This window comes from Taurulus bubalis (genome assembly GCF_910589615.1).
Source record: "Taurulus bubalis genome assembly, chromosome: 20".
NCBI lineage: Eukaryota > Metazoa > Chordata > Actinopteri > Perciformes > Cottidae > Taurulus > Taurulus bubalis.
Genome location: NC_136608.1, coordinates 14,221,099 through 14,233,851, shown reverse-complemented (window position 1 = coordinate 14,233,851; position 12,753 = coordinate 14,221,099).

Here is a 12,753-nt window from a genome sequence, read left to right as displayed (position 1 = left end):
AGACACGCGGACGATGACGTAGGTCTCATTTGTTTCCCAACTGATGTAGACTCCTGTAGACTACAACATACTTGTGTGTTGCCTTCGGATGCCTTTGCATGACATTTTGTATAAATACAGAGTAAATAAATATAGCCAACAATTCAAGAGTGTTAGGTAGTTGCTTATTATAGAAACCAAAGGACTAGCAAGTTTGTGCAGCATTATCATCATGGTAAAAAAGTTAAATATCTAATTTAAATTACAACAAATAACAGCTTAAATTAAATGATGTAGTTTGATTTACTCTCTAGTTTCTTTTGTTGTTTTTGTATTAACAGAAAATCCTAAATAAGGGATTATTCTGGTAAATTGTCAAACAACCCGTGTGCTGCCATCTCACCAACAATGGAAATAAAACATTGACAATTAAAACTCAGCTTAGTTTAGTTGATGACATTTATTTGGCAGGAAATGTACAAAAAACTATAATCGTGCACAGGAAGAAGAGATGTAGCCTAGTGTACCAGCTACAGTATTAGCTACTAGCTGATATAAATAAAAACACTATATACAACATGCAATATAAATGGCAAAACGTGTGTTTAGGCTATTGTAAAATATGCAGCATAAGAATGAATATCAACAAGAACACTGCTGTATAGAAATCATAGGCTGTTTACATTATCAGTTTATGGTACAAATCAGCACTTTGCACTCTCTGCCAAAAGGCCTGTATATCTCCAACCCAGATGGCCCGACGTATATGAGGACTGTGCAGTGAATCAGGGACTGGCTGCAAAAAATGACAGAACCTCTTAATAATAGTCACCCTCAAACAGCTAAAAAGCTAACTGTGGCTAACAGTTAAAAGTATGTCTGCAGAGAAGTCGGAGGTTACTGATGAGAAGAGACATCAGTAACCACTGCTAGCTAGCGTGTAGGTCATCTGTCATCCAACTACAGGCTATCACCTGCAAAGTTAAGTTATTTTTGGAGTTGGTTAACATTTACAGTTGCACTTTGAGTTAAATATCTAAATAACTACAGAATAGTTATACGATTAGGTGCAGAATGTATCCAAAAAGTAAATGTCTCCAAAACCAATATCTATACGAGCCTCAGCTGCACTTTGTGTTGTATCTAGTTTGCCAATAATATCACGCTAACACCCTCAACTTAGATGGTGAACATTATACCTGCTTAGCATCAGCATGGTAGCATTGTCACTGTGCGCATGTTAGCGTTATCACTGTGCGCATGTTAGCGTTGTCACTGTGAGCATGTTAGCTTTATCACTGTGCGCATGTTAGCATTGTCACTGTGAGCATGTTAGCTTTATCACTGTGCGCATGTTAGCATTGTCACTGTGAGCATGTTAGCTTTATCACTGTGCGCATGTTAGCATGCCGAGGTTTGCATTTAGCTCAAAGCACAGCCTCATGGTGATGCATGGCCTCTTGGTCTTGTTATGATGTGTATCTTGGTACAAAACAGCAGCTTGTTTGTAGATGTTCCACTGGTCCAATATAATAACGTGTGATCTCTCTTGATTTAAGTCAATACACAGCCTCTTTGAAACCATTTGTACTTTTAAACACGTCATAGTTTGCCCCATGAGCTGGGATTCGTGGGACACATTGTGATGTTGCACACATCCGTATGGCGAAGGGTGTGGACGGCATGTTGATCCCTTTCCAGGGAAAACATTTTCCGTGAAGGAAGTCCTTTAGTATGGTTGCATGCCAAAGCATGAAAGTATGATGATGGACATGTAAATCCGCAGAGAGTACTTGCGGTTACCAGGATGCCTATAAGTTGTTATTTTGTCCTTCAGGATCTAATCAGAAGTAAGGTACGTTTATAATAGAAGAGGAAGACACAAGGTTGACTCCCTATCAAGTTTGATCTCTGAAGGCCATTTCACTTCCGTGTTTCTCTCTGTGCAGCTGTAAGTGCTAAATTCCATATCAAAGGCATCAAAACATGCACAAGTACACATTTCACGCGTCTAAATTTGCTGCTTCCGATCATGTGTGAGCATATTTACAGTCAGTTCAGCAGAATGACAGGAGCTGAGCTGAACCACTTCTCGTTGGAACGACTTCACAAACTTCCCCCTTTTCACAGTCGCCACCGAAGAGCTGAATGAGATATGGGGTTTCATTGAGAGAGGAAGAAGAAGAAAAAAAGAAGCACTGTGGAGCTATTATGAGAGCGTACTGTGAAGTGAGAGTGGGAACTGTCTCGGAGGGAATGTCAAGGTTAGCAAGATTAGTTCTACTTCAAAGGAGGGGGTGTGTGTGTTTGAGAGGATTCATCTTAAAATTGAGATTTCATGTCGGAGGGTTGTCCCTTTGTCTGTTCATGGAGGAGCTGACAAATCCCAGGGTCCTTGTTTTTGTCCAAAAGGGAGTCTCTCCGCAAGAGGCTAAAGAAGCCTCCCATACCAGGCCGTCAAAGCCCGACACTTGAGGGAAACAGAGGTGTTAGCCGGATAAAGCAGCCTTACCCTGTTGCTGCTGTTTGTGCATGTGTCCTATGATAACACATGTCAGCCGCTATCACACACTCCGAGCTGCACAGAGGTATAGGAGCGCTCGAAGCCCTGGGAAAACGTGGAGGAGCGTGAAATCACCTTGATCCAAAGATTCCTGCTGCATACCAGTCCACTGAACCCACCAGAGCACTGGGGCCCGGAGATGGGCAGACCGCCACAGATCAAGAGAACGGGACAAAAACAGAGAAAGAGAGAAGAGGTGGAGGATGATTGTCAAGATCTTTAATCCCAGAGATTGTTTCAAAGCTTAACATCATTTTATGCGTTTCCTGTGCAAGCCGCTCAATGAGGGAGGCCTCGCTCGGATATAAACACAGGATTTACTTGTACATGCCAGTTTCAGAGCCGCGCTTGATTACAGGTTGCCCATGTGCTCTGAGTCAAGCCGGCTGTTTGACTGAACCGATGGTAGAGAAGAGGATGCTATGGCTGGAATGCTGTGGTGTGAACAGCGGCGAACACTCCTCCCGGCGCTGAGTGATGGCTGGTGTAGCTCAGCCGTAGAGTAGATAAAGTGGCTTCTGTCTGTCACATGGTTGCATACTATACTATATGCATTCACATCAACTGATTACACCCCACTGGAAGTGAATTAAACACCCGTTCTTAAACATGAAAAGTATAGGCGACATTATTGTCCATGGTGCATGTTCTTGCTCTTTCATACGCTATTCTGGTCGGGCTATCAGCAGCGTGGAGCAGGCCTCTGTCTCAAACGCCACACATCAAAGCCGTCCTGTCGCTGCCACTCACTGCAGCGTGGCTGTAGGGAAAAGTGGGAAAAAAAGAAGGTGCTTTCCAGAAAAAGTTCAGCAAATCATGTGCAGGGCCTGAGAAATAATTATTTGGAGGAGCGCTGCTCCCAGCAGTTGCTGTGGTTTTCTCTGCCCACCATCTCATAATTATGTTTAATTTGATGTGTAAATCCCACTTCCTCAATGCTTAAGTAAACAGCCACCATCAATCCTTGAGATGTGATTGGAGGGCCCTGTGGTGCAGCCAGTTAATTTGCACTCAACTACGCAGCGAGATTAAAAAACAAATGGAGCGTCGTCCAATCAGCACCGGAAAAAGAGGGTGTTTTCCACACTGTGTCTCAGGAATGTTTTGGCTAAACTGAAAGCCATCATTCAAGCTGAAATGCCAACATTTGAGGAGACAATGATGGGACAGATAGCAACATCCGGGCCTGGTCTTTAGTCGTCTGGGTCGTGAACACAAGAGGGTTTCTTTTCTACAGTTTGGGCCGCGGTCACTGCTGAATCCCACCCACTCCATTAAGTCTGTATACAAAGTCTGACGTCCGGCAGCTTGCATCCCTCACTCCTACCAGAGCCTCTGAGAACATTGCCCTATTCTCCTCCATGCACTCAGGAGCAACAGCAGACAGCGGAGGGGAGAGGAAGAGGGTGCACTTTAAACAAAAGGGGTTTATAAGGTGCTAGACCTAGGCGTGCAATGCAAAATACTCAACAAAAAATGAATCACAGGATAGTAATTTAGAGTTAGATCAGAGGATTTACACCACTCTCATGTGTGTGCGTCAAATATGAAGCTACAGCTAGCAGCTGGTTAGCTTAGCTGATTATGAAGTCTAAACCTAGAACAAAAATTAGTTTTCTCTATGGATTTAACAAATGAGATATAACCTGTTGATTGGAGATCTTTAGAGATGCTTGTAGGAGGTTTTTGTTGCGGTTGGACAGGCTAGCTGTTTCCCCCTGTTTCTGATCTGTGTGCTAAGCTAAGCTAAGGCGCTGGCTGAAGCCATATTTAACATACTGGCATATGGTGTAATATATTGATGTTCTCATCTAACTCAAAAGCAAATAAACATATTTCTCAAAATGTCAAAGTTTTGATTTAACAATGTGAGAAATGTCTTAAATGTACTTTTTTCTATAATTTTTTCTTATTTTCAACACACGAGTATAAAAATCCAATATCCCGATCCACAAATGTTTCTTCACGTGTTGGTTGGGTCACTTGGCTCAAAGGCGAAGCCGGCAATAAGTCATCAGCGGCGAGAGACATTGGTTGGATTTTAATTGAGTGAGATCACATCCTCTTCCATTTCACAGTGAACAAACCTCATGGAATCACAATATCCCGATAAGATGAGTTTTTCGTCTGTCCTGTCTCTCCCTGCATGCCAGACTGTAAAAAAACACACAGAAAAACATGGAAGCATGTAAAATAATGTGCATGTTTACGGTGTGAGATCTCGGCATGCGTCTGCAGTTCTTCATGTGAGCGTACACCTCAATGTCTGACTGTTATATAACTGTGGGGGGGCCCTTGTTCTGTTCCAGCAGTCGATTCTGAAGTTCCCCAGCTTTCCTGCTCATTTTCCTCACATCACACAGATGTCTCAGGGCAGTGCACAAGACACTGGGAGGGGAGGGGGCTGGTGGCCTCGGCCGGGGCCAAGAGCCATCGGCTGCCTGTCACAAGTGAACAAGTGTGTGTGGTCAGAGATTAGGAAAGGAAGGACACAAACAAAAATTCCGCCGGCGGAGCTCCCGTGGCAGCTGTGGTTTTTCTGAGTGCGAAGGATGCTGGACAACTGGAGCGAGGTGATTGGCCGGCGAGGACGAGTGGGTGTGTCCTGGCAGTGTCCTGCTTCCTCTGTCTTCTCTTAAATGAGAAGAGTGACAATTCATCAGGGACAGGATGTCCAATAGGAAAGACAGATCCCAGGGGTAGATAGAGGGCCTTGCAGCTGGCCAAGCATTGACCTTGGTTTAAACAAAAGTTAGTCTTTCTTTCTCCGTCCTTCTCTCAAACACTCTCTGTGCCCATAGAGCAATGAGGCATTAATCAGCAGCAGAGGACTGAGAAGTTTCCAGTAAGTCGTTTTGTGTGAGTTTATTTTAAGCCAATGGGCCTCACTGTTCCACAAATAACATTGCTTTCTTCGTCCATTCACTTCCCTTCGACTCTGCAACATTTCCACTCCTGCACACTTACATTTCCCTCCTGAGAGAGAGGAGGAAATGGGGGGCCTCGCAATGTGAACGAAAGCTCTTTGAAAGTGGCTCTAGTGAGGCGATATGCTCCTTATAAACGTGGAGCGGGGAGGAATTCAGGGGCGGACTGCTGGGGCCTGGACTGTCTGGGAGCTGCCTGGTGTTTTCCTGTGTGTGATGCATGCTAACCCTGGGCCCCCTCGACTTCAGCAGCCGCATAAAGAGGCCTCTGTAAGGCTGAGTCAGCTCCAGCCTTAATTCACCTCATTGGTCTCATTGCTTGATTAAATTCAACAGTGGGACTCAAAAGGCCCCTATTTGCCCCAAAATGTCTCAAGTGTTCAAAAAGCAGGGTGGAAATCAACTTGTTATCAGTATGTGAGTTGGAGCCTGCCCCAACAATGGTCCTCTAGTGCAGAAAGAAAAACAGGCCATGAACTTTAGCCAGACCAAACACATTGATAAGTATGGTCACTTTAATAGATCTGAGTGGGGGTAGGAAATATTGTTTCTGTGAGGTAACTCTTGCTGTAATTACTTTGTCTTCAAATTGAAACCATTCTAGCATTCTTGGCCGACTATGGCATTGCAAAACAGACTACATTTATCCAATTAGAGCACAGAAGACAAAGGCAGAGTGTGTGAAATACAGCAAGCAGAGCCCATATAGCATGATATGATCCTGAAACGACCACTTTACTTTACCCACAAAACAAATGTTTGATCCATCTCAGGCCGGGCGGTGAGCTTACGACCACAGTTAGTGACGCAAATAAACACTTCATGTGATGGTGAAATGCAGCGTTTCCCTTCTATCTTGCGTAATTTAGCATTCCAGACAGCCCCAGAATAAAAATAACAAAAGTCAAACATGGGCATACTAGCCATATCGGCAGGAAATGCCATGATATGAGTTAGTATAATGATGCCGTAGTCAGGCGGTGGATGACGCCATCATTCTCCTCCGTTCCCGTGACACCCAGCCTGGCTTTGATCCTGCCGTGGGTGAGGGGGGTCCAGTGGAGGTCCAGAGGAGCAGAGGGCCCAACCCACCCAGACCATTAGCTTGAATCTGTATCCACCAGGGCGTTCCTGTCTCTGGCCATGCCAAGGGATTTCACATACTTGGCAACTTTACTGAAATCATCTCATCTCTCACTCAAGTGCAGGAATATGAGAAACAACTCGCTAATTGCTCCATCTTCTGATATGAAGATTACATTCATTCCCAGTCTCTCTCTACAAATTGCAGAATAAAAGGAATAGTTTGACATTTTGGCTAATATTCACTTTCTTGCTGAGAGAAACTGATACCACACACTGTCTGTCCATTGAACAGGTACAGCCAGGAGCCGGTTAGCATAGCTTAGCATAAATACTGAAAACGGGGGAACAGCTACTTTCCAGCACTTCTAAAGCTAACCGGTTAAAACATTACATCACCATTGTTTTAATCTGTACAAAAATTGAAGTGTAGAAATGCCAAGTTAACGTTTTACGAGGGGTTATGTGTCAGACTACTTCTGGACTGCGAGCAGCAGCACTTGCCAAGAGAAAGTCCGGCATATAAATATCCATTAAATACCAAATTGCAGTTTTACACGGATTAAACAAATGAAATGAGACATATTTATTAGTGAGCTTTAAAGACGCTGGTAGATGTTGTTATCTTTGGACACAGCTATGGCTAGCTGTTTTCAATATTTATGCTAAGCTAAATGTACTATACAAACATGAGAGTGGATTTCTTATTTAACTTGCAGAAAAAGTATTTTCCTCAAAATGTCAAACTATTTAATAAATGTCATTCTTCTCCTGTTATATGACATCCTTAAACCTAAAAGGTTCAGTCAGCATTTTCCCATGCCTTTTACACTTTACTTTGGGTGCTGCCCTTTTTAGTTTAGAGAGCTCAATATCCAGTTGAACAGGCTGAGCTTTAGTTTAGACAGACAGAAAGCAACAAGTATTTCCACCCGAGACAAAACCAGTTGAAATCAAAACCTGAAGATTAGTTTTAATCAAATAACAGGCCTGCAGAACCAGATACCAGGGCTTTGTTCCCGAGCTAAGAGACCCCCAAGCTATGAGAGGTGGGTCAGACTGATCATGATACGACATGCTACGCACACACAAAATAATGTCACACTCCTGGAAACATGGTATTTGATCCAACTAAACATTCCCACACGGACTGCCTTGTTTAGCAATCTATCAGGCCTTTTAATAATAGTTACCGCCCAGGAGGAAACCTTTCCCTCTTTGCCTAGAGTCAACGAAGAGAAACTCATTGATTTTTCCCACCAAACGTGTGGGCGGAACGGGACTTATTGTAGTAGTTGCTTCCATTGTCGGCCGAGTCCACGCTGGGAAAGAAGAAGGTTCACTGTGCTGCAGCGGCGATGGTCAAGTTGATGCTCGGCCGCTGCTTCCCAGGACCGAGGCCTCGGCCCCGGGGAATTGAAGCCATGAAGTTCCGGCTCTGTCACTCTGCATCCTCAGCCTTGTCCATAACGGAAACCCATCCCATTGTAGTGACCCACATATACTGTATGCACACAGGGATATGCATGTAAGACATTACATTAGACAGAGGGGGCAAACATTAACCGGTGTCATACACCTGTAAACTTGTTTTAGCCTTTAGATGGATGCACCACGAAATGTGTTACAGATGATCATTGTTCCCAGAGGATAAATCTTATTTAACTTGACAATTGTTGGATGCATTGTCATGTATTATAGGTCCCTAAAGGATAGCTTCCATTGGAGTGCTGCAGGGATGATGTATTTTTTTCAGCAAGCCTGGGTTCCCGGGACAAATCCAGTTGAATTTTTTTCATTTGATTTGGGATTGTTGCAGAAAAAAAAGGCTCTGTGGCAAACACAAGTCTTTGATACGTACATATGTTGTTCAGCAAGATAATCTTCATAAATCAACACTACTTTTATAATTAAAGCGTGAATGTGTACTTGGAGACGGACAGCCTGAGCGATGACGTTTTATACTCTCATTTAGCCACTTCTTAGCAACCGCTAAAAATCGTCAAAATTCACATGAGGTATTTACTGGCCTATTTCATATCATAGAACAAGACATTAAACAATCTTAGGATTGTGTTACCATGGACCTTATTTCAGGCATTAACCCAAATCATAATTTTTTTTTCAATTTTGAGACAAGAGAACCGGAAGTGCAGAAAGTGTTTTAATAAATGAAATATCTAAAATTAAATCCACAAAATGGATTGGCACAACTAGACTAGATATTGTCTTAGATTTTCGATCTTAAAATTGTAATATGGCATAAATATTGTCTTTTCCTGGTTTTAAATCTCATTGTGTAAATATTTTGTGAAAAGCACCAACAGGCACTATCGATATCAAGCTGTTATCAAACATATTGTGATATTTGATTTCCTCTATTGTCCAGCGCCATGTCTTTGTTTCCCAATCTTATGTAATCATTGATAACAGGAAGTAGTGATGAATATTTTATGGTGAGAGCCCGGGCCAGAGCTCAAGCCCTTGGTCAGGATTCCCACTGTCACTGAGGAAATGAAAGCACGCGGAGGCTCTCTTTATGGTTAGCCCATGAAGACATAAATACCCACTGGGAGAAGCAAGATTTTCAATAGTACTGCAGAAAAACTGATGACTGCAGCAAAGAAGGAATTGCACAAGATGAAATAGTCTCACAGAATGATCTCCCAGAGCTGCACAAAGCCGGCGAGACACACAATGCAGCATTGGATTCATTCTCCTGACCTGGTAAAAAAGCAAACATTCTTGAGGAATGTGTGAAATGTGCAGCGTGGGAGGAGAAGGTTTGACACATGTGGCTGGTTGCAAGACATGAGAAGTTGCCAGGACTCTCAAGGTGCGGCTCCTCTCTCAACCCCTTTGCCGTCCCGGCTGTCAAATTGATGTGTGCTCTCAGATGTGAGGGGGCCTGTTGACCTATATGTTTGCATTCTTTAGGGTTTCCTGAGTTCAGTTTGCGGCTATACAAGTACAGTCACGGTGGAGGCCGGAAAGAGTACCATCACGCTGCAACATCATCTATACAGGTCAACTGCACTGGATCTTACTTTCTGACAGAACAAGTTACAGTACATGGCATGGAAATGTGTAATTTGGGGGAAAAAATAAAAGCATACAAATCAAACTGCAGTGACTGCAGCTTAACAACATTAGCCAAGAAGCCGTCTCTGTGGCCTCCGACTCTGACGTGAGTCGACCTTCTTTAAACCACATATTTAAATGTATTTATTTAGAAATATATATATATATATATATATATATATATATATATATATATATATATATATATATATATATATATATATATATATATATATATATATATATATATATATATATATATATATGTGTGTATGTATGTATATATATGTATGTATGTATGTATGTATGTATATATAAATAAAACAATAACCAACACGCTCCTGTTCCAATTTTATTCCGACCCTTTGGCGTCGCTTTTCAGAGCACGGCAGTAAACCTGTGGTTAACGTTGTGAATTCAAAGACATTTGCTTAGGTTTAGGCATAAAAACCACTAAGTGGTTGGGCTGAGAATAACTTTGTGAACTAATAATTTATACTTTGTGGTTACTGTCTCATTCAGGTGAAGGGAGCCTTGTTTGTCGGTATCAGACGCAACCTTTAAATTGGCATTATGACAATGATGGATGCATGAAAAGGCAAAGAATTATGATTTTATAATTGAAATACATGTTTCAAAGTGTCTTTAAGCATTTTGTTTAATAATGTAGGTAACGCAGGTAGCTATACCTGCTAGTCAGCGGACATTTCAGAGATGAGCACATAAGTTGGAGATCAAAGTTAATCTGTCGGGTTCAAGTGTGACATTGCTGTGAGCAAAAGAACGAGGCAGACAAAAAACTGAAGTGAACCAACAGGCTGGTGAGGAGCTTCAGTAGCAGCTGAGATTACCAGACTATTGTGGCTCAACAGAGAGGAACAAAAACAAGGTATCAAAAGCCAACAACAGCTGGATCTGCTTCCTCCAGAGAGCGGCGTTTGATGGATGGGGAACGCGATATCGACTTTTCCTCTGTGCAGCCACGAAACAGCCGACATGACATTTGATATTTCACTGCACATGTCCAGTCCGGACTAATCGTCTTGACACGACACACAGAAGCGTTCAAAAAATAAAAATAAATAAAATGCAGAGGACAAGAGTCATTCTTGTCCAAGTTCGTCGTACAGATAAGAAGCTCAAATATATGACATTAAACTGGTTGAGAGAGCGTGCACATGAGGGACAGCGTGATATCGCATTCCCTTATGCTGTAATCATTTCCTCCCTCCGGCGCAGTTTCAGCCTTGACAGCTAGCTCACCAGCTGAGACGCAGAGAGGATGTGCTGGGAAAAGTGCACCAGCAGCAGCAGAGCATTAAAGATATGGAAACCTTTTCCGCTTAAGTTCACATTGATGATCAGCTCTCTGAGTTTCCAAAGCTACCTGCACATTCAAAAGGAGCTTTATGTGCAGAAGTGAGTTGTGACAGGAAGTGAAAAGGCTAAGTCATTGATTTTGTAGTAAATGGTTTCACACCAAGAAATTGTGTAAATGCTTCAAAAACACTTCTCTGAAGAGCCGAAAGGCTTATCTACAAACTGCACTAATCAATATTTGTTTGTAACATAATTGACGATTAACACACACATTCAGCTTTAAAGATTGCTTCAGCATCTTCGTGTCATGAGCATGCTTGAAATATTTGCAACAATGCATAGTGCACTTATACACCAGTGAAACGGTTGTGCAATACCGTTCTCACATTTCTGTGCCTTATTTTATATATGTTCTTTTACTATTAGCATTATGGCGCCTTTTTTTTGTATTCTTAATTTCATTTTCTCAATTCTGTGTGGAAAGAGGACCTAGCAAAGTAAGTGTTTTATTATACGGAGTAACTGTCTGTTAGTGCATATGCCAATAAAAATATGTTGAATCTTGAGTCTCTCAGCTCATTGTTTTAGTTTTACGGCCTGCACCGTGGCGTAAGGTCGTGCTGCAGTGGAGGCCCTTTGTTACTAACTGCCGCTGTTACAAAATATAATGAATGCTGCTGTAACATAAGACGCTCTAACTGCCGTTTCCCTGTGACTTTAAAAACAACTTAATTTTCTCCATGTCTTAAAAAATAAATAAGGAACCAGCCTTAAACGGCCTCCCACGTCCAAGCCACAAGAAAATAAAACTCTGCAGGAAGTCCATTAAACATACAATAAATATTGGTATTGATGTCGTCATGGTAACAACACCCACACTGAGCGATTGCAGTGCACAGCTTCACAGCTCGGTGACAGAGCACTGAGAGTGAGAGCATTCGGCGAGAGCAGTTTTTCTGCTCCGTCAGTGTTTTTTTTTTTATGTTTGTTTTTTTTGCCCACAGACGCTGAGTTGCATCTCGGGCCGTAACAGGAACTCCGATGTTCTCACCACCTACGCGTTCGATGTGACCTTCTGTTCACAACTGATTTATCTGTCACTGATGTGGGGAACGCAACAATGGGCAACTGACAGGCGGGCGGGCGGGCACGTGTCGACACGCCGAGCACTGCACCCTCTTTCGACACAACGGGAACGCATGCTTTCCCACAGAGGCTTGAGACACCAAACGTGTTCTCACAACTGTTCTTTGAGATGATAACAGAGAAGTGCATGTAATCCTTTGGCAATTTGATCAGAAGAGCAGCGCACCTCTTTCTGTTGTTGTTGTTGCCTTTCACATCGCAGGAAACATGGTGGCATGACTGAGCAGCCTCCATAAAAGATAAAGACTGTGTTTTGTTAGAACAGAGGTATCCAGCATCTCCGCCCGGCCCCATGCTGTGTGTGTGTGAGACTGGCCACAGGGCAGAACCAGCTCTCATTCACACATCCACTGCAAACAATTAGGCTTTACTCACGCTGCCACATCAAATAGCCGCATAAAAACACTAATGGTATTGCATGTTACTGTCCTGCTGGTGGGATTTTTGTCTTCATGACACACATCTGAACCTGCAGAGGTTTAATCTTCTTTCCAGATGTTTGAGATTGAACACTGATTTAAATATTGCAAACAATCACTGGCTCCTCTGCAGCAGTTCAGCCTCCCTGTCATGGAACTTTGTGTGGGCTGAGAGCTCATTGACGTCGGCTCTCACAAAACGTCCACATGAAAATGCGCTTGCAATGTCATATCT